This window comes from Anabrus simplex, chromosome 1, assembly GCF_040414725.1.
Source record: "Anabrus simplex isolate iqAnaSimp1 chromosome 1, ASM4041472v1, whole genome shotgun sequence".
In the NCBI taxonomy this organism is placed as follows: domain Eukaryota; kingdom Metazoa; phylum Arthropoda; class Insecta; order Orthoptera; family Tettigoniidae; genus Anabrus; species Anabrus simplex.
In genome coordinates, this window is record NC_090265.1 from 1,172,344,759 (window position 1) to 1,172,370,812 (window position 26,054).

Below are 26,054 nucleotides of genomic sequence, written 5' to 3' on the forward strand. Positions count from 1 at the left end.
CGCGTGCTCTGACCTGAAATATTACTGCAACCTTCTTAATGAGCTATGCTACTGATCTATCGCACCCAGGATATCTTCTACGCGAATGTGTTTATTTTTTAAGGTATATACTGAGAATTATTGCTACCGTCGTTACTCAAAAACGAAATGAAATGTCGTATGGCTTTTAGTGCCAGGATATCCCAGGACGGGTTCGGCTCGCCAGGTACAGGTCTTTCTATTTGACACCCGTAGGCGACCTGCGCGTCGTGATGAGGATGAAATGATGATGAAGACAACACATACACCCAGCCACCGTGCCGTAGAAGTTAACCAATTAAGGTTAAAATCTCCGTCCCGGCCAGGAAACGAACCCGAGACCCTCTGAACCGAAGGTCAGGATGCTGACCGTTCAGCCAACGAGTCGGACACCCTAAAAGGAATGCTGATCAGATTCTCAAAATGGATCAGTGCGGGGTATTTTGGTACTAAACTGTGATATAAAGATGCGTATTGAGTAACTTAGAACTCAGTGCAAGCATGTGAATGCACATTTCGCGCACAAATGTGCACGTAATTTACGAGACTGCCCTAATTTACTGTACAATCAGGCAGCCCTCTTCCCGTAACACAATAGAGTGTCACCTTTCGCTTACCGAAATGTGGAAGTTAAAATACAAAGGAACTCTTGGATTGTGCAGGCCCTAAGATCGCTAAATGAAATTAGCGTGGTGGTGGATGTATTCCACTCGTTAGTTGGTTGAAATTCGTAGACATCTTGTGGATGGCTCATAGAAAAAGTCTTCCTCTTCTTCTGTTCAACGTACTTGGCAATTGAAAGTATGGTTCCTTCGTTCATCTCCCTTTCATTTCAATTGTACAAACATGTCGTTCTTCCGTGTGAATTACGTAAGAATTTATTTGCAAAAAATTCCGTCATTTGAAGATTGCCACAATGGACAAAGCATAACGGGACAATGACATGTATAATTTCGGCTGACAATTATAATTTTGTTGATTACATTATTCTTATAATGTTGTTATAGTACAAGAGTTAGAGCACATAGCAATGATTATAAGCAACGAAACTGAACCTCGTAAAGCTAACGAAGAAATAGCAGTTCTAGAACGTCTAAATTAAACTGCTTCTAAAATTTACAATGAATCGAGGAATAGTCCCTCGAGCTCCTAACATTAATCCTCTCATTTTAATATCCTAATAATAATAATAATAATAATAATAATAATAATAATAATAATAATAATGTTTTTGTTTTTACGTCCCACTAACTAACTTTAACGGTTTTCGGAGACGCCGGTGCCGGAATTTTGTCCCGCAGGAGTACTCTTACGTGCCAGTAAATCTACCGACACGAGGCTGACGTATTTGAGCACCTTCAAATACAACCGGACTGAGCCACGACCGAACCTGTTAAGTTGGGATCAGAAGGCCAGCGCCTCAACCGCTGAGCCACTCAGCCCGGCACTTTAATGTCCTTCAATTCAAATTTTTCTTCCCCCATATGAATGATGTAATAATTGGTTCATAGATCAGTTTTCTTACCTATCAACGTCTTCTAGCTGGTACGTGGAGATTTCGAAACGAACTATGGGGTCCATTATATTCCCACACCCTCTGATACTGATACGCAGTTCTGTATATTGTATATAGAATATATTATTATTATTATTATTATTATTATTATTATTATTATTATTATTATTATTATTATTATTATTATTATTATTATATAATTCGCTGGGGCCATCAAGGACCACGTTAAATCATGTTGCATTTGACACTGAACTTGGCCTTCTTTAGAGTCCAAATTTCCCTCATTCTTTGTGAGTGGACCTGCTTACCCTCCTCTGTCCAAGGGGCACCGTGTCTTCTCTTCGGTTGCTCGTCTCGGTTTAGCCCGTTCGTCAATATTTTCTTGCGGAAGAGATCTCTGTTAAGGGCGTCTTCAGCTGAGATATGTGGCATTTGCAGGTCTTCTTTGGTATTTCTAAACCAGGGAATTGTGGTTCTGCGGTTTAAATCAAAAAAGTGAAGGATTTCTTTAGTTTCTTCTGTCCATTCTTTTCAGATGATCGTAAAATCGTGCCCGTCTTTTTCTGATTGTGTCGGTAATTTTCTCTATTTTGCTGTAGACTTCCTTGTTGGATCTCTTTTGATGGATTCCATTTCTGTACTTTGATCCCAAGATTCCTCTCACAATTTTGCGTTCTCTTTTCTCCAGTTCTTCAAGGAGTCCTTTGTTGGCATTTAGAGACAGGGTTTCGGCTGCATATAGAACTACTGGCTTCAGAACTCTTTCATAGTGACGAATCTTGGTGTTTTGGGAAAGGAATTTTTTGTTGTAGATTGTGCGGGATGTTTGGTAGGCTATTTCCAGTTTGCGTACTCGCTCCTGAAGTGCTTCTTTGTCCAGTCCATTTTTCATGATGATCTCACCCAGGTATTTGAATTTGTCTACTCGGGTGATGTCCCCGTATTTTGTATGGAGTTTTGGTGGAGCCTCTTTGATGTTAGTCATTACTTCTGTTTTCTCAAACGATATCTGCAAACCAGTTTGTTCGGCAATTTCCTTTAAAATTTCAACTTGAGCTCTAGCGGTTTCTATGTCGTTTGAGAGAACATCGGCAAATGCTAAGCAGTCTGTTGCGATCCCCTTGGATTTGGTTCCTATTCTCAATGGACTGTAGTTGGTTTCCTGTAATCTCACCCGCCAGGTTCTGATGATCTTTTCAAGAACACAGTTGAAGAGTATCGGGGATAGCCCATCATCACCTTGTCGGACTCCTGTTTTGATGTCAAAGGAATGCGAGAGACATCCGTGGAACTTCACCTTGGATTTTGTATCGGTCAGGGTGGCTCTAATTAATGCCAGCAGTTTCAAATCAACTCTAAAGTCATTTAAGATGTTTAGCAGGACTTCCCGGTCAATGGAGTCGTACGCTTTCTTAAAGTCCACAAAGACAGACACATACTGCTTGGACCTTAGTGTACAATATCTGATGATCGTTTTGAGATTTTGGATCTGTTCAGCTGTTGAGCGACCTTTTCTGAACCCCCCTTGGTATTCACCTATTTCATGTTCGACTTGTGTTTCCAAACGCTCCAGGATGGCAAGTGATTGAATTTTGTAAGTCACGGGTAGCAAAGATATTCCTCTGTAGTTGTTGATGTTCTTCATGCTGCCTTTTTTGTGTAATGGATGGATCAATGCTATTTTCCAATCTTCGGGTACGGTCTCCTTGTTCCAAATTTCTTCTATTTGCTTTTGCAAGATATCAAGTGATTCCTCTGGGGCATACTTCCATAGTTCTGCTACTACTGAGTCTTCCCCCAGCGCTTTGTTATTTTTGAGACGGGCAATGTGGCGCTTGATTTCATCTCTGTCGGGTGGTCTGGAATCTGGGTACCTGAGCAAGGGTTCCTTGGTCTCAATGGCGCTTTGCGGTTTAGAGCAATTAAGTAAATTCTTGAAGTAATCTGCCAGAATGCTACAATTTTCTTCATTTGACGTCGCCATTGTGCCGTCCTCTCGCTCAAAGCATAGAGATGGTGGTATATAGCCAGTGAGTTTGCGTTTGAAGGCTCTGTAGTACTCTCTGCTTTCATTCTTCCTAAAGTTTTGTTCTGTCTTTTCAATGAGAGATTTTTCGTATTTACGTTTCTCAGTTCTGAACACCCTAGCTGCTTGGGCACGTTGGGTTTTGTAGGTTTCCCAATCATTTTCTGATTTCGTAGAGTAGTACTGTTTCCACGCATTGAGTCTTTCTTGGAGGACTGATTCGCTGGTACTATTCCACCAGGCATGCTTTTTGCTTCTCTTGATTTCTGCAACGTCTTTGGCGGCCTCAACAAGGAGACTTTTGGCGTTGTTAAAGTCACAATCATTTGGTCTAGCCTTCTCCTGGAACTCCTCGACCCTTTGCCGAAGTTTACCATTGTCGAAGCATGTGATCTGTTTGGTTGTCTTCCTTGTGTTGCGGGAATTGGTTTGAATTTTATAAGGGACATATAATGATCTGAGACCACATTGATGCCTTTCTTTACCTTGACATTCATAATCTCAGGGCTGTTTCTCCTGGAGATTGCAACATGATCAATTTGGAACTCTCCGAGAGCTTGGACGGGAGAACGCCAAGTCATTTGCTTTCTGGGTAGATGGCGAAAGTGGGTCGACATGACCTGCAGGTTATGATTTTCGCAAATGGACTCCAGTCTTTTGCCGTTGGGATTGGTTATTTTGTGAGCAGGGTAATTCCCTATAACTTTCTTGTACTTCTGTTCACGACCTAGTTGGGCATTGAAGTCACCCAAAAGAAGCTTGACATGGTGTTTGGGGATTTTGTTTAATTTTTCTTCCAGTAGGTCCCAGAAATTATCAACTTCGTCTGGATCAGACTTGTTCTTATCGTTTGTAGGAGCATGTGCGTTAACTAGGGCGTAGATTTTGTTCGCGCATTTAATTGTGAGTATAGATAATCTGTCATTCACAGGTTCGAAATTTACAACCGATTTAAGGATCTTGGTTCTAACAGCAAACGCGGTTCCAAGCATCACAGCTCCGTTGAGGATTGCTCTTTGCGCTTTGCTCTTGAAAAATCGGTAGCCTTCGGATTCAAATATCTCTTCATCTGGGTACCTTGTTTCCTGTAGGGCCATTATGGATATCTGATTTTCGTGAAGAGCTTTGGTGAGGGTTTTCAGCTTGCCAGTTTGTGTAAGTGAATTTATGTTGAAAGTTGCTAGAAAGGTTTTAGATTTTGGCCTGAGTTTTTGACTCTTCGGGGTACACCGAGACGCTCCGACTCGTCTCTTGCATGATGTCGAGTCTCCCCCACAATCCGAACGGGACTCGTGCGCCGTGGCGTTCACGACGAGGGATTTATCCGAAGATTTACCCCCTGGGGTATGTTTCTTGAAATGTTGTGCCATCATGCTTTTTGACTTGACTTTGCTTTGGACGGGTACCCATCCTTTTACAACTAGGGTTGTTAGCCCTAGAGGTTGCCTCAAGATGTTTTCTGGCTTCTGGTCATTTACCAGTCTTCGCCGTAACCCTGGCAAGGGACCAGTTTTTTTTTTCACGGTGGTATTTTATTTCCCTACTACCCTCTGACTCTGCTGGCGGCAGAGCCAGCGAGCTTCCCCAATTCCAATGGGACGCGCCCGATGGAGGTAACCGGTAAATCCCCACACGGGTATTATTATTATTATTATTATTATTATTATTATTATTATTATTATTATTATTATTATTATTATTATTATTATTATTATTTGTACGTATTATGTCATCTTTAATTAGAGTAGAATTGACTCTGCCCATCATAAATAAACAAATCAAATCAATCGGGATTCTTTTAATACCCAGACGGTGCTCTTCGTTACAGCGAACATCGTGCTAAACATTGCCGTCTTCACGTCACTACGTGTTGTTATTGAAATAATATTGAAACAATAATTATGTTCTGAGTATAAGATTGATATACTGTAGTTGTAGGTGAAATGGAATGCGGTAAAATGCCTCTGTTAACTTGTAGTGAATGTGATAAAATATTGGAGGATTTCATGTTGCTCATGTCCTACCAAGCCTTCTAGTGCCGTGCTGAACCACGCTGCTTTCGGTCTCTCTTACCAAGTTTAACGGTTGTGGAAGGTCAAGCACAGCTCCAGCACCTACTAAGGTAAAATTTCAAAAGATCGGCTCATATTTTACAATGGTCAAGGACTTCTATTGTTCTGGAAATGTACATACAATCTTCAAATCTGGAGAAGTTTATATCCGTCCAACGAGCCGATTACGCGGTAAGAATCATGTAACCTGCCCAGTTGTGATTCTCTCTTCTTCCATATCTTTGTACACCTCATCATTTGTCCTTTGTCTCCAAATCCAAATCCAATTTACTTCAACTGGTCTCATTACCTTTCACATTACTTTTCTTTCGAATATATTCTTGTTTTTGTGGTCGCCTGGCTGATCACAATTCAGAACTGTAGAAAACAATGAGAAGTATGACTGTATTGTACATCTTGGTATTCACAAGTAGAATTATTGGGTTTTTAAGGAGTTACGGAGGGGAAGATTCAAGCTCCGTCTGATGACATCTATGCAAATTTTGAAGTCCGTATTACTGCAAGTATGGTCATATTGGATATATATAGTATATCACTACGTATTACGTCGCACCAACATAGATAGGTCTTATGGTGACAATGGGAAAGGAAAGGGCTAGGAGTGGGAAGGTAGCGTCGTGGCCTTAATTAAGAAACAGTCCGAGCATTTGCCTGGTGTGAAAATGGGAAACCACGGCTCAGTCCGGTGGTATTTGAAGATGCTCAAATACGTCAGCCTCGTGTTGGTAGATTTACTGGCACGTAAAAGAACTCCTACGGGACCTCGGCATCTCCGAAAATCATAAAAGCAGTTAGTGGGGACGTAAAGTCAATAACATTAAGATAGAATCACATATACAATTAGGAGCGAACAGTTTTAAGTGGGTCGGTTATGACGCAAGGATATCTGAAAGATCTACAGCGAGGTCAGCGATGGCCGTAGTTTCAAACAGGAAGAGACCAAGAGATCCAAGAACAAAGATCAAGACGGCGGAAAGACTTAGGGAAGGACCTGAATGAACTAGTAGTGGATCCAGATATGATAGAGGTAGCCGTATTATGTCCATCCGTGAAGAAAAATTGAAGTGTAGTTCTTCACAAGCTTTTTCATGCTGCGAGATCAAATTGTGTAAAACCACGTGCATTCCTAGTATAAATTAGGCTTGAAGAGTGTGTGCCGTATCAAATAGTATTTTGTCCACCGAAATGATCGGATCAAACTGTAGGCCTATTATATCCACGGATAAATTGTGTTAAGTTGGATACAGTGGAATTTGGTTAATTCTCATATTGTATACTAGCAATTGCCCGCGGCTTCGCTCGCGAGGATTTCGTAATTTGATCAAAGTTATCGTTCCTTGGCATTGTACTAAGACAATATCTAAAAATTCCGAAAGTATAAAAACTCACCCAAAAGTTGAGTTTCATTTACCCCAGAAATTTTTTGTAAACCATGTTTGTGGTAATACCTTTTGGGGCTAAGACGACCACGCGACATAGGACTGTACATGTGAAAAGCAGTCTTCTCTCACGTCGAAAAAATAAATACATGTTTCTTTATTTTAAAAGGAAATTTCAAACACCTATTCCCACATCTGTAACATCTTCAGTTTTTGGGATATACATAAGTATCCCCACAAAAAGAATTCAACCCCTTGATCAGTCCTACCCCCACCCGCACCCTTATTTAAGTGTATTTTCAGAAAACAAAAATACATGTTCCTTTTTTTTAAAGGAGATTCCAAATACCAATTTTCACGACTGTAACATCTTCAGTTTTTAAGATATAAATATCCTTATAAAAATAATGCAACTATTTTTCACTTCTTTTCACCCCTGTTAAGTGCCTCCTCCGAAAACAAAAAGGTGCATGTTCCTGTAATTTTAAAGGATTTTCCAAATACCAAGTTCCTTGTCTCTAACATGTTAAGTTTTTGACATATAATGTAGATATACCGGTACTCATTTTAAAAAATTCACCCACTTTTCCAATTCCTTTCAGCCCCTTAACTGGATTTTCCGAAAACAAAATAATACGTGTTTCATTACTTGTAAAGGAGATTCCAAATGCCAGTTTTCATGTCTGTACGTCTGTAACACCTTCAGTTCTTGAGATAAATGTAAACTTATAAAAGTAATTCAACTTCTTCTTCACTTCTTTCTACCCCTCTCCCGCCTTAAGTGGACTTTCCATAAACAAAAAATACGTGTTTATTTTAAAAGGAAATTCAAAATACCAACTTTCACGTCTATAACAGCTTCAGTTTTTAAGATAAAGTATCCTCATAAACATATTTCAACTCCTTATGTACTTATTTTCAACACTACACCCCTTACGTCGATTTTCCTAAAAAAGAAATGCGTGTTTCTTTATTTCTAAAGAAGATTCCAAATACAAATTTTCACGTCTGTAACATCTTCATTTCTTGAGATATAAGTATCCTCATAAACGTAATTCAACTCCTTCTTCACCCTCCATTCCTACCCATTAAGTTGATTCCCCCTCCCCAAAAGTGTGTATTTCTTTACTTTTAAAGGTGATTCCAAATACCAATTTTTCACGTCTTTAACATCTACATTTTTGGAGATATAAGTATCCTCATACAAAGAATTAAAGTAATTTTTCAATTCATTCACCATCCTGTAGTGGATTTTCCAAAGACAAAAGATTACGTGTTTCTTTACTTTGAAAGAAAATTTCTAATGCAAATTTTCATGTTTGTATCTTCAGTTTTTGAGGTATAAGTATCCTCATAAAATAATTCAATTTTTTTTCACCCCAGCCCGTTAGGTTGATCACCCCTACCTCCAAAAAGCGTGTTTCTTTATTTTTAAAGGAGATTCCAAATAGAAATGTTCATGTGTGTAACATCTTTAGTTTTTGAGATATAAGTGTCCTCATACAAAGAATTAAACTAATTTTCAATTAATTCACCCCCCTTAAGTGGTTTTTCCAAAGACAAAAGATTACGCGTTTCTTGATTTTAAAAGAAAATTTCTAATACAAATGTTCATATCTCTAACGTCTTCAGTTTTTGAGATATAAGAGTCTTCATGAAAAGAATTCAACTCCTTTTTCACTCCACCCCCGCCCGTTAAGTTGGTTTCACTCCACACAAAAAATGCGCATTTCTTTATTTTTCAAGGAGATTTCAGATACCAATTTTCACGTCTGTAACCTTCAGTTTTGAGATATAAGTTTTTCACTTCCTTTCACACTCCCCACTTAAGTGAATTTTCCAAAAATAAACAGTACTCGTTTAAATGAGCTTCCAAATACGAATTACCACAACTGTAACATCTTCAGTTTTTGAGATACACGTATCCTCGTAAAAGGAATTCATCTCCGTTTTCACCCCCCCCCCCCTTCCAATTTGATTTCCCCCTCCCCGAAATGCATGTTTCTTTATTTTTAAATGAGATTCCAAATACCAGTTTTCACATTTGTAAAAATATTTAGATTTTTTGGTGTATGTATATATACACGAGTATATTCATACAAATAATTCAACTAATTTTTCAATTTATTCACACACACACACCAATTAAGGGTTTTTCCGAAAACAAAACAATACGTTTTTCCTTATTTTTAAAGGAGATTACAAATACTAATTTTCACGTCTACAACATGTTAGATTTTTTAGATATATTGTAGATATGCTAATTTTAAAAAATCACCCCTTTTTCAGTTCCCCTTAAGTGGATTTTCTGAAAAAAATTATGTTTCTTTACTTTTACAGGACATTTCTAATACCAGTTTTCAAATCTATAATATGTTACGTGTCTGAGATAATTTGCAGGTATAGTCTTTTTAAAAATTCACCCCGTTTGTCATTCCTGTTCACCCCCTATTCATCGGATTATCCAAAAGCACAAAAATACGTGTTTCTTTATTTTCAAAGAATATTCCAAATACCAATTTTCATGTCTGTAACATCTTCAGTTTTTGAGATGTAAGTCTCCTCATAAAAGGTGTTCAACCCCTTTTCCCCCCATTTTCACCCACCTTAATGGGATTTCCCTAAAACAAAAATACGTGTGTCTTTATTTTTAAAGGAGATTCCAAATACCAATTTTTACGTCTGTAAACTCATAACTTTTGAGATACAGATATCCTCATTTTATAAATTCACCCCCTTTTTCAGCCCCTTTGCTCAGGAATATCCAAAAATCCTCCCTTAGTGAGCACCTGCACCATAATATAAATGTATCCCCAAAATTCCATTTCTTTATGTCCAGTAATTTTGGGTCAGCGATGGTGAGTCAGTCAGTCAGTCAGTCAGGACAAGTTATTTTATATATCGATTCTGAAAATTAAGCGCTATTCGTTTACAACACTGGACAGACTGAGCTCAATTGCAGTATCAGTCTAGCGGAGCATTAAATATGAAAAACTGCCATTGTATTATACACTTCCTTATCTATAATATACAATTTTCTTTAGTTATAATAAAATCCCATAATTTAGGTAATTCAGTGTGAATTGTAAACAGTTCTATTACCAAACTGTATGGATCAAATCACATTATTACGCCCGAAGTGTTTTCCCAATTTTCTTAAAATTCAACTCTGAAATCCGTGTTTCCTGGGTGAATGCCTAACGTAGAACTATTGTGCTTTAACTGGTTTGTGATTTCTTACTTGGTTTAGCTGTAATCCTTTTATTTTCTTATTGTTTGTTTATCTTGTACAGTTTCATTAAGTAGACATCTCCATTCCCACACATGCTCAGTTGCTCATGTTATCCTAAGAAGTAGTGGAATATTTAATAGGGAATGTTGAGTTTAATCCTTGGTCAGTGCACGGCCCTAATCTCGTTGGAAGAAGACATATCCAAATTTATATAAGAATTATATTAAATTATATTATACTTGTTAAATGAATTGTTCAAACACTAGAATGTCACACTTCATTCCCGGGCCAGCATATTTTTTAACGTGAGTTCCGAAAAAGACAAGAACGGCTTCTTGATAAACGAATTACTTGCCAGAAGCAACGATGGACGAATCTTACGAATCGTTGGTTATCGCAGAACAAGATTTATATTACGCCTTAACTTTTTTTTTTTTTTTTTTTTTTTTTTTTGCTAGTTGCTTTACGTCGCACCGACACAGATAGGTCCTTTTCTTGCTAGGGGCTTTACGTCGCGCCGACACAGATAGGTCTTATGGCGACGATGGGATAGGAAAGGCCTAGGAGTTGGAAGGAAGCGGCCGTGGCCTTAATTAAGGTACAGCCCCAGCATTTGCCTGGTGTGAAAATGGGAAACCACGGAAAACCATTTTCAAGGCTGCCGATAATGGGATTCGAACCTACTATTTCCCAGATGCAAGCTCACAGCCGCGCACCTCTACGCGCACGGCCAGATAGGTCTTATGGCGACGATGGGATAGGAAAGGCCTAGGAGTGGGAAGGAATCGGCCGTGGCCTTAATTAAGGTACAGCCCCAGCATTTGCCTGGTGTGAAAATGGGAAACCACGGAAAACCATCTTCAGGGCTGCCGATAGTGGGATTCGAACTTACTATCTCCCTTAACTCTAAATCTAACTAAAATACTTATCCAAATTGATGAATAGTACTTCAAGTATACCTTAAACATAATCATTTATTCAAATTATTAAGTTGAGAAAAGAGAATGAAATCAAGAAAAATTGTTATCTCACATTAAATTCATTGAGTCTGTTTCGATAGGGTAAGTATGAATGCTGATCATTAAAAATGTTAATTATTAAGGTTGGAAATGAACTCGTGTACCACTTACGTCGTCTTCATTATCATTTTAGTTGTATTCGTTGTTTCCTTCCTGAGAGTGTAGCTATGTGTATAACGTGTGTTTGTTGACTTCTTTAACGTTTATATCTGACTGACAAGTTGCAGGATATAATCGAATGTTGGAATATACATCCTAAAATACTCGCGAAATTTATCTGGATGTAAACGCAACTTTTCTTATAAACGACTGAATTCCCCGTTTTCTGGCCTATCCATATTAATAAGATGAACATTCCATTACTTGGATTTCTGGCTGAATATAGTTTATATATAAATATTCAGCCGCATTTCTACTTTCAAGACATGTCCATTTACCATACTTCGACAGAGACATCTTGACAACACTCTGTATTAGTTTCGATTAGATTCAGCAAACTCTGACTATGACGTTGGACAGTCCTTTTTCATTTGTGCATAGAACCGCTCTCCTCTCGACTATCCTCTTCTCACTCCTTGCTGCTCCACTATAAACGCAGGCTTATAGAGATTGCTTGGCTAATCACCTCCAGACTGCAAACAACAATAGCCACAAATATATCGAAGTACACAGAACTGACAATAGAAATACAACGCTTGTGGAAACTAGAATCATCACAGTTCCAATAGTACGCGGGAGGATTCTCTACTTCTCGCTAGGAGCGACATCTCCGAGTGGAACATCAAAGCTACTCCTTACTCCTAAATTTTTTTTCGGCCGGGTGGCTCACCATCTTTACCTCAGCTACCTCGCCGACTCTAAAGAGCATATTGGCTGACACCTAGTTGGTAGTCGGCCTCCCCGCCATGCTTACCTGCCTACTCCGTAACGTCAACCTCGCTCTCTCAGATGACGATATCGTCCAACACATCCGCCAGGCAGGCGTTCCAGTTCATTGGGCCACAAGACTACGACACAGTTCCGGACTGTCACCAGATGTCCTTCTATATTTCCACACAGAGGAAGACGTCTGCCGCCTCATGAACAACGGCGTCCATATTCATCACATCTTCCATCGTGCGGAAGTTACTCCTGCGTCACTCATAGATCAGCTCATAGCCACTAATTTTACTCCGCCTGCAACGGTCGCGCCACCACAGGAGACTTCCTACCAGCTGCCTTCGCACCAAGTGGAATCTACGCCGTCAAGCCAGCCAACATCACACGCCGTTACTACGTCGCCGATAACTACCACTACCACCACCATCTCCACTACAACATCAACCTTCCACCCCTCCCCTATTCCCACCACTGTGGTTACAACCAGTCATCCTGCGTCCATAATGATTTCTTCCCTCCCTCTTCCTTCAACACCTGAAGAACGTCATGCCTCATACATGCCTCCCGCAACGTCTGCAGCACCGTCGTCTTCGTCGTCTTTCAACGCCGCCGAAGAAGCACCACCCTCATCGCAGTCATCACCGTCCCGCCACACTATGTATAGCTGTGTGATCCGTGGAGTGGATCCTGCTCACTCAGAACAAGCCATCCTCCAACAACTTCGAGCAGAAGGCGTACCCGTCCGTCGAGTCTTCAGGATCAAGAACACCTCCGGTCTGACGTACATGGTCCGTATCCACCTCCCTACTGCCGTCGACGTTCACCATCTCATCGCCAATGGAGTCTACATCTTTGGCCATCGCTACAAAGTCGAGCCATCTCTTTCACCACCCCAACCTGTTCTACATAACTCCAACAATGCCCGTCGTCACACCCGGCCACCCCCTCCATATCGACCCCCACCACCCGTTTACCCTCCCCTCCCATCAATCAGTTTCTTCCCCCCATCAGCTCCAACACTCGACATCTTGAGATTCCTAACTTCCTCCCTCTATAACATCACGGCGACCCTGCACCTCCTCAGTTTCCATTTACAGCCTGGTACCCTCCTCTAAACATGTCACTCCTCCCGTACACCCTCATACCTCCCTTTGTAATCTCACCGCTACCCTCAATCTTCTAACCTTTCATCTCCACCCAAGCACACCGCTCTAACCTCCACACCTCGCACATAGCCCATCTGTCCTTGTAAATCTGTCACTAAAGCCATCGATAACCGACACGTCCTTTCTTCTCATCTCCATTACTTACTCATACCGCATTTCCCCCATCTCCCCCTTTTTCTCACTTCCTCTCAACAACGTCATCTCTCCTGGCCAGAGAGAGGGCGACACCCTCTAGGTGGCCCGCCCCACCCCTTCAGGGTGGGGAATGAAAGCATTGAAACAACAACAACCAATAGTAGTATCATCTACTGGTGTTAAACCGAAAAACTTGCACAGCTCTCTGGCCGCATTAAACCTGCATCATCACACCTACGTTGAACTACAGAAAGCCAAAAGCCATCCTTCTAAGCACATGCCACATTGTGAGAAAGTTTCTAGGAATGACTTTTCCTCTTAGTTGCACCAAACAGCATGAAGATCCAGACCGTAGTTCCGGTAATACTGAAGGACAGATTTCCAAAACGGGGAGATAAAAAGTTGTTTAGGGGCATATGTTGTAATTATTTCTGTTGTAAATATTTGTAGATATCTGCATAGTTTCATAATCAAGAGGGTGACTCCTTGCTTAGGCCGAGTCAGCCCATTATGTTACCGGCACAAGCCGAGCCTTCCTAAATAGATGTAATAATAATAATAATAATAATAATAATAATAATAATAATAATAATAATAATAATAATAATAATAATAATAATAATAATAATAAAGCTCGCCTCTGTGTTGTAGTGATTAGTGTGATTAGATGCCACCCCCGAAGGCCCGGGTTCGATTCCCGGCTCTGCCACGAAATTTGAAAAGTGGTACGAGGTCCGAAACGGGGTACACTCGGCCTCGAGAAGTAGAGGAGAGTTCTATTCTCTCCTCAGCCATCCTCGAAGCGGGATGGTACCTAACTTAAGGGCACGGCCGCTTCCTTCCTTGTCTACCTCTTCCGATCTTTCCATCCCCCCCACAAGGTCCCTGTTCAGCATAGGACGTGAGGCCTCCTTATCGAGGTACTGGCCTTCCTTCCCAGTTGTATCCCCGACTCAAAGTCTCACACTCCATCTGTGAGGATGGGACCCTATCTACAATATTATTAATTCAAATGCTGAAGACACACCGAGGCCCCGAGCCATCGAAAATAACCAGTGAAGCTTAAAATCCCCGACCGGGCCAGGATTTGAACTCGGGATATCTTGGACGAAAAGGCCAGCACGCCTTATGCGTGAAGCCGGACAATATTTCCAGTAAAGATTCTTCTGTATTATAATAACGAGTGTTCCGCTTTTTATTTGCGAGGAACGTAGCTGCGAGGGAATTCTCTGGAGCTCGAGTTGTATTTATTTTACATTTTTAGCTATCAACTATGTCCGCCTCTGTAGTGTAGTGGTTAGTGTGATAGCACAGCAGGTGAGGCCGCCTATACAGAGAACAAAACTTTCAGTGCAGAAATATACTGTTTTAATTTGCATTAAAACTTTTTGAGTCGCAGTCACCCAAATATGTCCGCTGTCGGCTTCATCAGAATAATGCAGCTACGTAAATGTATGGTTGAAGACAACTAAAATATGATATTAGAGAAAAGAAGCTATAAATATCTTTGAGTGCGCCGTTGCTATTTATACCGGATGGCCGGGTGTTTTGGAGACACGCAACCCAACGAACTCGTATACCATGGTCAACCTAAAAACATTTGTACCTGATCCCATATGGTCTTGCTACAACCATTCATGCTCAAGAATATAGATGAAACCATTATCGCCAATGCTATTTCAATGACGTAACTATACTGAATGGTTAAAACGATCATAGCTGCAAATAACACTATCTTACGTTTGGATAGGAAGTGTCTGTTAGGCCCATATTACGCAAGGGCACTGTTGCTGGGGATAACATGAAAGAGTTTGTTAATTTAATAGATAAGCAAGTTAATACAGAGGACTTAACAGCCCAAGCTGAAAAATACCCAATCTTGAACAATGCAACCGAGAGGTAACAGTGATAGAAATGAAAAAAAAAATCCGTGGAACGAAATTATGGTACATTTCTTGTCCGACTTTGAGGACAAGGATGCCGCTGAAAGAACATTTACGGAATATTTAATTTCTCAAAAAGCATATACATTTGAATGGTGTTTCATATAGAAATCAACAAAATAAATACGCAGAACTAGCAAAAGTAGGTCCTCACTTGTTGACGACATCTGTACAGTCCGCGAAACATTAGTGATACTTCGTTTTACGCGGGTGAGGAGTAAGGTGGGAGCTATTCCGGTTCCGATAATACTGCCAACTGAATGGAAATGAAATCTGAATTGAATCGATAGTATGATCGATCGATATGATTTTTCTAAACCGTTGTTTCCGTGTAGGAGTTATAGGTTGTTCCTGTGATTTACTTTGATTTTACTCACTCACATTCAAGCTTAACCTATATATGTTTTTTTGAATTTGCTGTTTAAATAACAATAGTATTTAAAGTCTTGCAATTATACAACCAGATAACTCACGGCGATGCACAATCGATTCGTTTTTTGCTTTTTTTTTTTTTTTTTTTTTTTCAGAGGTTGCCAATACGAATCTCGAAAATAACGAGAACTTTCAGCACTAGGTTCCGAAGTAACACTAAAAGTTTCGAGTACTGTACACGATTTCTGATGGTGACACCAGTGTCTAGTGAACTTCTGCATTGTCGCCACCAGTGTCCTAGTGCAATAGGGCCTTAGGACTACCAACAAATTCAATTCGTGCCGAGCAGACGACATGGCTCTCGGTAGCTAAGCTGGCTAAATCACATATCGCTATTGCTGGGGAGACAAGCTACCAGGAAACAGGTTCAGATCCAGGCTGGCGCACATTTTTCTCATCTTTATGTCGTTAACAGTGGATGTCGCATGGCCATATACGTACTTTTTCCTATGAGTGACTTTTTATATGAGCACTTAGCAATCAATTGAAAATACAAGCATGATACTGCAGTTTTATAACAATGGGGTGAAAGGACAGCTTTCAATTCTGTATTGGATCAGAAGTAGAAAGGAATAAACAAGTGGAAATTAGGTATTTTTTCTTTCTTTCTTTCTTTCTTTCTTTCTTTCTTTCTTTCTTTCTTTCTTTCTTTCTTTCTTTTTCTCTTAATCTGTTTATCCTCCAGGGTTGGCTTTTCCGTCAGACTCAGCGAGGGATCCCACCTCTACCACTTTAAGGGCAGTGTCCTGGAACGTGAGACTTTGGGGTGGGGATACAATTGGGGAGGATGACCAGTACATTGCCCAGGCTGTCTCACCTGCTAGGCTGAACAGGGGCCTTGTGGCGAGATGGACAGATTGGAAAAGATAGACAAGAAAGAGGAAAGGAAGCGGCCTTAGTCTTAGGTTTGGTACTATCCCGGCCTTTGCGTGGAGGAGAAATGGTAAACCGCAGAAAACCACTTCGAGGATGGCTGAGGTGGAAATCGAACCCCTCTTTACTTAGTTGGCCTCCCGAGGCTGAGTGGACCCTCTTCCAGCCCTCGTACTACTTTTCAAATTTCGTGGCTGAGCCGGGAATCGAACCCGAGCCTCCGGGGGTGGCAGCTAAACAAACTAACCACTACACCACAGAGGCGGACTCCTGTAATTTTACCATCTGTATTCATCTTTATTTTCTTTTTTCCCTTCCCTTTTCCTGTGTTTATCGGGCTTACTTCTTTATCGTACACTTCCTGCTTCAAGATAGAAAATCTGATAAAATGGCTCCATAATAAGTGTCCTGTCCTTCTGATGAAACACAAACGAGCTCGTGGAGGCTCATCAGAAATGCTTGTACAGGGTAGGCAAAATAATACTGCCCCGGAAAATACTTATAAGACTGATACCGAACTGATCCTTGTTAATGAACAAGAGAGCTGCCCATCAGAGGAAATGCTGGAAACCGTGATTTCGATGCACCAATCGGCGCATCTCCCGCATGTTCAACACGCGAAGGTTCGTCTGGACGCTTTGGCTCATGCACAACAGTAAATTTGTATGGATGCAGACGCAGGTCACATTTGATTGTTTCGACACGACGATCTCCTAATTCCCACTGCACAGATAAACGGCGTTGAGATTTCGTCGGACTTCGTTCCAGGCTTTCCTTAACTCGAGCGATGTTTTCTGGTGTTCGAACTATTTTCGGATAGTTACAGTTTTTATTCGCTACAGAGCCCATTTCGCGCCATTTTGTCACCAAGTTTTCATTGCAGACTTTACTGGATGTTTTGCCAAAACACTTCCAGTCTTAAACTCTTGCGCAAACAGTTCCGCATAAGTTTACCACGAATCGCGCTTCGCATAACACTCGACAATGAACACGCGCTGTTTTATAGTGAGCACCACTTTGTGTTGCATTCTACTGGTCACTAAACACGTCTGCTCCTCTCACTCATTCACACTTAATGACACAGCGACATACTGATGTGTACAAATGACGTCTGGAATCAAAAATCTACGTCCAACAAAATGGCAGCTCATCCAGTACACAACATTCCCGTGCCATGTCACAACATAGCCCCACCTAGCAAGATCTACGTCAAACAATGTGGCAGCTGATCCAGCACACAACATTCCCTTGCCATGTCACAAGTTAGCCCCACCTAGCAAGATCTACGTCCAACAATGTGGCAGCTGATCCAGCACACAACATTCCCTTGCCATGTCACAAGTTAGCCCCACCTAGCAAGATCTACGTCCAACAATGTGGCAGCTGATCCAGTACACAACATTCCCTTGCCATGTCACAACATAGCCCCACCTAGCAAGATCTACGTCCAACAATATGGCAGCTCATCCAGCACACAACATTCCCTTGCCATGTCACAAGATAGCCCCACCTAGCAAGATCTACGTCCAACAATGTGGCAGCTGATCTAGTACACACCATTCCCTTGCCATGTCACAAGATAGCCCCACCTAGCAAGATCTACGTCCAACAATATGGCAGCACATCCAGTACACAACATTCCCTTACCATGTCACAAGATAGTCCCACCTAGCAAGATCTACGTCCAACAATATGGCAGCTGATCCAGCACACAACATTCCCTTGCCATGTCACAAGATAGCCCCACCTAGCAAGATCTACGTCCAACAATGTGGCAGCTGATCTAGTACACACCATTCCCTTACCATATCACAAGATAGCCCCACCTAGCAAGATCTACGTCCAACAATGTGGCAGATGATCCAGTACACACCATTCCCTTACCATATCACAAGTTAGCCCCACCTAGCAAGATCTACGTCCAACAATATGGCAGCTCATCCAGTACACAACATTCCCTTACCATGTCACAAGATAGCCCCACCTAGCGAGATCTACGTCCAACAATATGGCAGCTGATCTAGTACACAACATTCCCTTGCCATGTCACAAGATAGCCCCACCTAGCAAGATCTACGTCCAACAATATGGCAGCTCATCCAGCACACAACATTCCCTTACCATGTCACAAGATAGTCCCACCTAGCAAGATCTACGTCCAACAATATGGCAGTTCATCCAGTACACAACATTCCCATGCCATGTCACAAGTTAGCCGCACCTAGCAAGATCTATGTCCAACAATATGGCAGCTCATCCAGTACACAACATTCCCTTACCATGTCACAAGACAGCCCCACCTAGCGAGATCTACGTCCAACAATATGGCAGCTCATCCAGTACACAACATTCCCTTGCCATGTCACAAGAAAGCCCCACCTAGCAAGATCTACGTCCAAGAATATGGCAGCTCATCCAGTACACAACATTCCCTTCCCATGTCACAAGATAGCCCCACCTAGCAAGATCTATGTCCAAGAATATGGCAGCTGATGCAGTACACAACATTCCCTTGCCATGCGATAAGATAGTCCCACCTAGCAAGATCTACGTCCAACAATGTGGCAGCTGATCCAGTACACAACATTCCCTTGCCGTGGCACAAGATAGCCCCACCTAGCAAGATCTACGTCCAACAATATGGCAGCTCATCCAGCACACAACATTCCCTTACCATGTCACAATATAGCACCACCTAGCAAGATCTACGTCCAACAATGTGGCAGCTGATCCAGCACACAACATTCCCTTGCCATGTCACAATATAGCACCACCTAGCAAGATCTACGTCCAACAATATGGCAGCACATCCAGTACACAACATTCCCTTGCCATGTCACAAGATAGCCCCACCTAGCAAGATCTACGTCCAACAATATGGCAGCACATCCAGTACACAACATTCCCTTGCCATGTCACAAGATAGCCCCACCTAGCAAGATCTACGTCCAACAATGTGGCAGCTGATCCAGTACACAACATTCCCTTGCCATGTCACAACATAGCCCCACCTAGCAAGATCTACGTCCAACAATATGGCAGCTCATCCAGCACACAACATTCCCTTACGATGTCACAAGATAGCCCCACCTAGCAAGATCTACGTCCAACAATGTGGCAGCTGATCCAGTACACACCATTCCCTTACCATATCACAATATAGCACCACCTAGCAAGATCTACGTCCAACAATGTGGCAGCTGATCCAGCACACAACATTCCCTTGCCATGTCACAATATAGCACCACCTAGCAAGATCTACGTCCAACAATATGGCAGCACATCCAGTACACAACATTCCCTTGCCATGTCACAAGATAGCCCCACCTAGCAAGATCTACGTCCAACAATATGGCAGCACATCCAGTACACAACATTCCCTTGCCATGTCACAAGATAGCCCCACCTAGCAAGATCTACGTCCAACAATGTGGCAGCTGATCCAGCACACAACATTCCCTTGCCATGTCACAAGTTAGCCCCACCTAGCAAGATCTACGTCCAACAATGTGGCAACTGATCTAGTACACACCATTCCCTTACCATATCACAAGATAGCCCCACCTAGCAAGATCTACGTCCAACAATGTGGCAGCTGATCCAGTACACACCATTCCCTTACTATATCACAAGTTAGCCCCACCTAGCAAGATCTACGTCCAACAATATGGCAGCTCATCCAGTACACAACATTCCCTTACCATGTCACAAGATAGCCCCACCTAGCGAGATCTACGTCCAACAATATGGCAGCTGATCTAGTACACATCATTCCCTTGCCATGTCACAAGATAGCCCCACCTAGCAAGATCTACGTCCAACAATATGGCAGCTCATCCAGCACACAACATTCCCTTACCATGTCACAAGATAGTCCCACCTAGCAAGATCTACGTCCAACAATATGGCAGCTCATCCAGTACAAAACATTCCCTTACCATGTCACAAGATAGCCCCACCTAGCGAGATCTACGTCCAACAATATGGCAGCTCATCCAGTACACAACATTCCCTTGCTATGTCACAAGAAAGCCCCACCTAGCAAGATCTACGTCCAAGAATATGGCAGCTCATCCAGTACACAACATTCCCTTCCCATGTCACAAGATAGCCCCACCTAGCAAGATCTATGTCCAAGAATATGGCAGCTGATGCAGTACACAACATTCCCTTGCCATGCGATAAGATAGTCCCACCTAGCAAGATCTACGTCCAACAATGTGGCAGCTGATCCAGTACACAACATTCCCTTGCCATGGCACAAGATAGCCCCACCTAGCAAGATCTACGTCCAACAATATGGCAGCTCATCCAGCACACAACATTCCCTTACCATGTCACAAGATAGTCCCACCTAGCAAGATCTACGTCCAACAATATGGCAGCTCATCCAGCACACAACATTCCCTTGCCATGTCACAAGATAGCCCCACCTAGCAAGATCTACGTCCAACAATGTGGCAGCTGATCCAGTACACACCATTCCCTTACCATATCACAAGATAGCCCCACCTAGCAAGATCTACGTCCAACAATATGGCAGTTCATCCAGCACACAACATTCCCTTGCCATGTCACAAGATAGCCCCACCTAGCAAGATCTACGTCCAACAATATGGCAGTTCATCCAGTACACAACATTCCCTTGCCATGTCACAAGTTAGCCCCACCTAGCAAGATCTACGTCCAACAATATGGCAGCTCATCCAGTACACAACAATCCCTTACCATGTCACAATATAGCCCCACCTAGCGAGATCTACGTCCAACAATATGGCAGCTGATCTAGTACACAACATTCCCTTGCCATGTCACAAGATAGCTCCACCTAGCAAGATCTACGTCCAACAATATGGCAGCTCGTCCAGTACACAACATGCCCTTGCCATGTCACAAAATAGCCCCACTTAGCAAGATCTACGTCCAACAAAATGGCAGCTGATGCAGTACACAACATTCCCTTGCCATGCGATAAGATAGCCCCACCTAGCAAGATCTACGTCCAACAATATGGCAGCTGATCCAGTACACAACATTCACTTGCCATGTCATAAGATAGTCCCACCTAGCAAGATCTACGTCCAACAATATGATCCAACAATATGATGTACTGATCCAGTACACAACATTCCCATACCATGTCACAAGATCTACGTCCAACGAATCGGTCGCGGATTTAGCACACAATGTTATGGCCATATATATTCGCAAGATACGTATCACTGAAAAAATTCTGCTGCCTTCTGTGACGTTACCGTATGTAATGGGCTTTGCCATGACCTAGACGAAACGACAGTCAAAGACAGTGGAAACTCGTTTAAAACACGGTGCCATTTGTACCTTACAGTACTGTATGTTGAAGACAGAGTTCTGGGACACGGTGATAATGTAAGGAAGAAGTTGACGAATACTTAGTCAAGACGACTTAAGATAGATAGATGACGAACATTGGTTGCCTGGGTATTACACTGTCGGGGTTCTGTCCACGCCAAATTGATCACGCTTTATTTCACATAGACCTTCAGCGCAAGAAACATATCCACGTTAATAGAGTAGAACCCCGTTTAACCGAACTTCGCTTAACCGAAACCCGGGTTAACCGAAATGCTTTGGCAAAATTATATTTTAATATTTTGTTTTTACCCTCTCGTTCTTAGCCGTCGATATTAGTAATTCTCTTGGTATATGTGCTGAGATCTACTAAGCAAATCCTATTTTTATATTTTGACTTACGCCAGAATGCACGTGTAGCATAAAACAAAACAGTTTCTTACCCTTTAGTTCGTTCCATAATACATTTTTTCTTGAACAAGCACTAATTATTATTATTATTATTATTATTATTATTATTATTATTATTATCATCATTATTGTTACGGAGTTATCCGTGGTAGTTAGAGGTGAAAGAAGGTGCGGGCGGGAATAGGTCTCAACTACAGAATTAAAGTTAATTTAAAACTTTAACAAAGGTTATATTTTCTTTTCCAAAATCAACAAATGATAACAAATAACAAAGCTGTAACAGGTACCAAGTAGCAGATCAACAATTTAAGAATTTACAGATTACAGTCGTTACAAGATTTGGGCTTCGAACCCCAAGTTTAATTCCTGAGCTCTCAGCTCACAACCACCATAGCTGAAGGGCAGAAAACCCCTAAGTACGAGGAGCACATGCTCCTAATTACAATGTTAAGAGAAAAAGAGCAGCCCCGCTCTCAATTTTACAAACCTATCAAAGGCTACAACAAACTTCATTCCTAACTGCCCTTAAGGCACACATACAGTGAAACAGGGGTATCTTGTACCCAACCTACAGGGCCTTCACATGAAGAAAACAAACTGTGTTAATTAAATGGCCCAAAAAACCAAATTGACTGGAGGCGTAGCTTGCACTCCTACATGAAACTTCTTAAAACCTAGGTGGCACTCGGCCAGTTATACAGGGGCTAATCCCATACTAGGGAGGTGACTCGTAGAAGAATAATTTATTACACTAAGAAGAGAAGAAAATCGGGTATGAAAACGCAGTCACCTCAAAACAACATGAGTGGGAGCTCGAGAGGGTTAAGCACTCTCTATCCCAAATTGCGGTTAATTTACATGAATATAGTAAGGTTTACATTGAAAAGGATTCGAACCTTCCCCCGCGGGTTAAAACTGCTGAGCTAGCAATAAATAAAGATGTTAACAGGCCATTACCTTGTTGATGAACTGCTGCCCGAAGAAAGAGGCGCTTCCCGCCCCCTGCTACATAATCACACACTAAGGAAGTTGTCGATGAAGTGGCCCGGAGACAAGAAAATCAGCAGTTTTTATACCCTCGTGGAAAATTCGAGACCTTTCAAGAATGAATAGACACACCCCTTCAACTTTATTGGTAGACTAGGAATTACACATGGAAACCTGAGGAAGAAAGCAATGATTGGAGGAAAATTAATTACAGAAATTACTGATTGGTTAAATTCAAACTGGCGGAAAGAGAAGGGTTATACTGCCAACCCAAAAAATGAATGAAAGAAATTTAACTAAGAACAAACTTATGAATACCAAATTTCTTCAAAAAACAGTTCCCTCATTTCGCACTAGGGTGCATAATTATAGTTATTAGGCAGTGACATCTAGAAGAGGACGTCCACACTTCTTGCTAGATAGTAAACAAAAACACGTCGGAATAGACACAGTTCAGAAAATTTCAAAATTACACCATTTACCGTAGTGACATCTTTTAAGAAATAGTAGAATTAGTTCAGTTTCCAAGGTTCCAAACTTCTCCTGTAGAGGAGTTTATATTGGCGCAATATTTGAACTAGCGGCGTGGAGGTGTACCGCCCGGTACAGTTATTATTAGTATTACTGTATTATTCGTCATAAAGATTATGCAGACGACTCCGACCTTGACAAGCGAAGCGAAAACAAGTTATTTCATTCCCTCTCCTCATACGAGGAGGGGCGGGCCATCAGCTCAACATAGGAGCTCTTCGGCCGTATAAAGGAAAAATGTCAATGAAGAAGATTAAAGTGGAGGAGGTATGTGTCGTACATACCAGAGGAGGAAGACATTTAATGAAGTTGGCGTAAGGCCACCGTCACAACAAGGCGGGACCCAGGGAAAGGCCCCCAAAGCACCCCGCGCAGGCAAACCCTCACAAACACCAGGGGAAGAGGGGACAATTGATTTATTTAATACCGATGTAGCTCGGGCGCGCATTACAGAAAGTGACATAGATTTACAGAGAATTATATGGGGGGTTAGAAAGTTGGAGTAAGGAGGAAGGTAGTATTGTGAGAGAAGGTAGTAAAGGGTGGTGGTAATGTTGGTAATGGAAGTGTCAAGGAGGCGAAGAAGGTCTAGTGTCGGGAGGGGCGATATGAGGAAGTTCGGTTGTGGAGCGGGTAAGGGGACAGCTTGCGATGGTGGGGTGGGTGGCGGGGTGGGCGGTGGGCTACGAGAAGGGGTAAGAGGAGGGGAGCGGTCGCGGCGGGGTGGGGAGCGAGAGGGCTCCACTCGATAGGTTCGCCTGCAAAAACGGACGCCGGTGGTGAGTAGATGGTCTACGTCGGCTGCAGAGGAGAGTTGTATGCAAACCATGAAGGTCGCGCCGTTGGCGTTGAAGATACGAAACGCCCGACGGGCGGGGACGCCTGCCAGTTATAGTTCTTCCAGGATGTCCCGGTCGGCGATGGCGGGGTCAATGCCACGAATGACACAGCTCGGAGATGGAGACTGCTGGTGAGTTGGCGTTGCTGTGGTTGCTTCGTCTCGGGAGATTGGCTGAGCTGTAATGGCGGCATCCGTTTAGGTGACAGGGGGCGGGTGTGGACTGGATAGTGTGGTAGAGAGGGAGGTGGTGGGAGTGGACATGATAGGAGTGAGGTGGCTAGTCGTTGTATGAAGAGAAGTGGACGGGGTAGTATGGGCAGAAGTGGTGATGGTAGTAGTAGTGGTAGTAGTAGTGATGAGAGTGGACGTTATAACGGTGGGGGGCGCTGGAGACTGTTGGGATGTGCGACGGTGACGGAAATGAACAGTGGAAATGGGATGAGGATGGTGGCGCCGTGCCTCGATGAGTTCCTCCGGAGTGGAGACCACTTCATGGAGCCTGTCGTTGATGGTTGTGCCGTTGGAGATCAGGGCTGCCGGGGCTTCTGAATGGAGGAAGAAGGTCAGAACCTCCGGTGAAAGTTGACCAGTGAAGTCGTCTCGGAGCCGCAGAACATCGTAGATGGGGTAACCAGCATGGCCGATTTCACGGCGAATAAACAGGTCGGGGAGAGTGGTGTCCACATCCTTAATAAGGCAGGTGTAAAACATCGTGGAGTGGGGAGGCGTCTGCCCGTTGAATTATGCTTGGGCCGACTGAGTTGCAGCAGAGAAGGCCCCACGCAGCCGAAACAATCGTGGACATGCGACGTACGAAGAGGATGACCTTGACAATAGCAGTTCTGAGAAGAGTTACAGCAGATGATGGATTTAATGGATTGGAGGTAAGATTGATTTCAATTTTTTATTAAAATACAGTACCAGACGCTTTAATTACAGGACTGTAATAAAATTACTGCGTTCGGTATTCACTGTAAGTAGTAGTAACAAAAAAATCGTTTCATTATTTCAGATTGCTTTGCGCTTTGTTGAACACAGCGATGCATCTACACCAGCTGATGTATTGTTAATTAAACGATGGCGCGACATAGCTGCACGACAGCGCTGCACCAAGAAAATTCAAAAGAAAATCACTGCTTGTTTACAATGAGTGACTTTATGTAGGCATTTTAATGTTAATATACAATATGCACCTGTGCTTAACAGAGTTTATGCATTTCATTTCGACATTTAACTACCGAAAATATTTACCATGTGTCATCT